Source organism: Nuphar pumila, chromosome 13 (genome assembly GCF_984573655.1).
Source record: "Nuphar pumila chromosome 13, dmNupPumi1.hap1.1, whole genome shotgun sequence".
Lineage (NCBI taxonomy): Eukaryota > Viridiplantae > Streptophyta > Magnoliopsida > Nymphaeales > Nymphaeaceae > Nuphar > Nuphar pumila.
Genome location: NC_143261.1, coordinates 11,309,323 through 11,312,276, shown reverse-complemented (window position 1 = coordinate 11,312,276; position 2,954 = coordinate 11,309,323). Strand labels below are relative to the sequence as shown.

Sequence of the window (2,954 nt, the reverse complement as noted above, 5' to 3'; positions counted from 1 at the left end):
GAGCAGACCTAGTTGGAGGATTAGTCGGGCATCACAATGACCCGGTTATATCTGGAACCCGATTCAGTTTGGTTGCTTCAGAGCTGAGTCTTCCCCATACAAGCTCCCGTAGAAGCAACTCACCCTCATACCTACCTCCACCTGCTGGCGCCCTGCTTTTTCTATGTACATACTCTTGGTCACATGACTGCATTTCTTTATAGTCTTCATTAAAACCCTCCCATGTTACCTTGAGTCCTTACCCAGCCAACCAACTACATCTCTCTCTCTCTCTCTCTCTCTCTCTCTCTCTCTCTCAGGTGGGTTTTCTTTCTCTCTGCGGCCAGTATTGCAACTTTTGATCTACTGCTGAGTTTTTCGGTTCAGGGTGGATGCATTTCTTATGGGAGGTTTAGGTTTAATGCTATAGCTGAAGATTGTGATTTCAGAATCATGTTTGCCCTCCTCCTAGCCCACTGTTTTCCTTTCTTTTATTTTTGTTTTCACAAGCATTAGGCTCATATTATTCACCAATGTATGATTTGAATGCTCAAACCAAGTTTCTGATCCTGTGAACTACTGAACATCATTCTCGTATTACATTTATTAGCAGTTTATTAATGTTGATGCACATATCTGGCTCATGAAAAATATTAGCCTTTTCTTTTGGTATCTCGACTTATTGTATTACATCTTGATGTGGTTTTCTGTGGAGATATCTTGCTCTATATGTGAAGGCTAGAAGTAAAATGCATCTGGGGTTTTGAACAAGTCTAATATTATGGGTGTTTCATAAATTAATACATTGGTACCGGTTTCCTCTTTTGCTTACTTTCTGAATTCATTTTGTGTGGTTAGGACTGTTACACGTAAACCTTTTGCTGTGTACACTCAGACTTGGGTTTGGATCTGATAAGCCTTATGAGTTTTTTTTTTCCTTTCTTTTTTTGGTGATGGTTCACTCAGGGATCTGAAGATGAAGGGTGGTGTATTTCTGAATGTTGCCATTGTGATTCTAATGGCTGGTTCAGCCTATGGTGCAACTAATCCTCCCTCTCCATCCCCTGCTCCTGCCCCTGCTCCCTTCTTTGTCAACCTCACTGATCTACTCACTGTAACTGGCCCATATCACAAGTTTCTCAGCTTGCTTCAATCTACCCAAGTGATTGAGACATTGCAAAACCAAGCAAACGACACCCAGCAAGGAGTTACAATCTTTGTCCCCACTGATGATGCATTCTCCTCTCTCAAAAAGCCTTCTCTTTCAAACCTTACACAGACACAGCTCAAGTCCTTGCTTCTCTTTCATGCATTACCCAAGTTTTACACTCTGGCTGACTTCAACAACCTAAGCAAGCTTAGCCCTGTTAGCACATTTGCTGGAGGTCTATACACTCTGAATTTCACCGACGACTCAGGCACGACCAGTATCTACACTGGATGGACTACCACCAAGATCGCCAGTGCCGTTCTGTCGACGTATCCAGCCTCTGTTTATCAAGTTGGTAGTGTGCTGTTGCCTGAAGCAATCTTCGGCGCCGCCCCGCCACCCGCACCTGCTCCTGCCCCAGCTCCAGACACCAATGTATCGGATATCTCACCGTCTTCGGCTGCTACCGCAAATGGATCTTCAAATTCATCTCCTGGATCTGCCTCACCATCAGCAGCACCTTCATCTAGGCATGTGAGTAGTGGGGCTTTGTTCGATTCTCTTTTGGTGATTTTTGGGATTTTTGTGGTGTTTTAAGAGTGGAAGGTTATGGGGTTTGGCTAATTTATACAAAGAGCTCATGGTGTGATCCTATTATTTTTTCCATGTACCTTTGATGTGGATCTTCGTTATATGAAATCTATTTTTTTGGTTTGATTTAGAAAACAGTATTATGATTGGTTTTGGTGTCCTGTATTATGAAAGAGTTTCACTTTTGATCATCATCATCTTTTTTTGGCACATCTTGTAAGGAGAATGAACTGAACAAAAAAAGAAAAGAGGTTAGGAAGGAGAAAGAAAACATCGCGTATCAAAGGCCTACATACAGGGGAAAAAGCACTCACTTTCTCTCTTTCATTTTGTTCGATCTCTCAATATCACATATTTATACAGGTTTATGATCCAAAGAGAAAATCAATCGATACCAAATATGGGAATTAATCCTAAATAATTATCATAAGATAATGATGGATGAAATTTCATCTAATCAATCAAAACTTGGAAAGACTAACTGAAAAATTTGCTCCAGATTTGGACAGATTACTTCATATTGTCATACATTCTAACAAATAGGCCCAAATGCATCTCTTGTTAAAGAAGGGATGATGCTGTCAGTAGTTACATTTTAGTCATCGCGGGAACCTTAGAGATTCTTTACTCATACAGAATGAAAAGAGAAGCAGGATCAGTGGGATTCTATTAGAGATATTTGCTAGGAAGAGACTTAGTGGTTCTTTTCTGATACTTCTCATTTATCCTTTTTCTACTTTTCTGTTTAATTTAAGAAGAAATTCATCAAACTCCAAACTACTATAAGGTTGTACCATTGGAACGCATTTTTTTTATTATTATTTTTATGACGAGGAACACTTGCCGAAGCGAGGGAAAACCCTGGGTGGGGCCCCACGACCACCATGCCTTATGTGGCCCACCTCTGAAAGCTACGGACACACCCATGCACCAGTGGGGGGGGTTTGATCTGGGGTCTTCAACTCAACACCTTCACAACAACCACGCCGGCGACACAGAAGTGGTCATTGGAACACATTTATGTTTGGACCTATGGAATGCTGCTAATGAACTTCCTAGGCCTTGTTCAACTTTGAAGTTTTTGAAAAATTGGTTGCTCTCTCCTACAGCATCCTTGCTAATTTCTTTTAAGAGATTTCACTGAGGGTCATCGCCAACATTGTTAACTTCAAACCTATAATAGAGTTGGTGGCAGAGCTTTTGGAATGTGCCACTATCCTGACCAAGGCTGGTT

General features: G+C 41.2%; 1 pseudogene; it reads left to right on the top strand.

Annotated features, from left to right (window-relative positions):
* The first annotated feature begins 955 nt into the window (after positions 1-955).
* LOC149817749 (fasciclin-like arabinogalactan protein 7 pseudogene) lies at positions 956-1,856 on the top strand (annotated as a pseudogene).
* The last annotated feature ends 1,098 nt before the right edge of the window (positions 1,857-2,954 follow it).